Below are 340 nucleotides of genomic sequence, written 5' to 3'. Positions count from 1 at the left end.
GCTAGCATCTTTGGGAAATGATTTAATTTTATGTGGAAGATTAGTTTTAAAATAGGAGAACCAATGCGTCAACGACGATAGAAAATGATGAATGAAAAGGTGGAAGCTGCTTAAAGTGAAGCATGTATGACTCGTTGGTGCAGCTTTGCATAGAGTGGAGAAAATTTGTAAATACACTCCTCAAATTCCCTGTTGCTATACTGGCCACACATTAAGGGCTTTCAAGGAGCGGGAAATTAACTCTAGAGTTTTTTCTTTTCCACAATTGGCAGCACAGATTAATAAAAATGCAACGACAAAAGCGCTTTCGGGATACAAATTAACAAGGTTTAAGCGCTAG

Source organism: Trypanosoma equiperdum, assembly GCF_001457755.1.
Source record: "Trypanosoma equiperdum strain OVI genome assembly, contig: ctg_239, whole genome shotgun sequence".
NCBI classification, from domain to species: domain Eukaryota; phylum Euglenozoa; class Kinetoplastea; order Trypanosomatida; family Trypanosomatidae; genus Trypanosoma; species Trypanosoma equiperdum.
Note: the sequence above shows the minus strand (reverse complement) of the source record.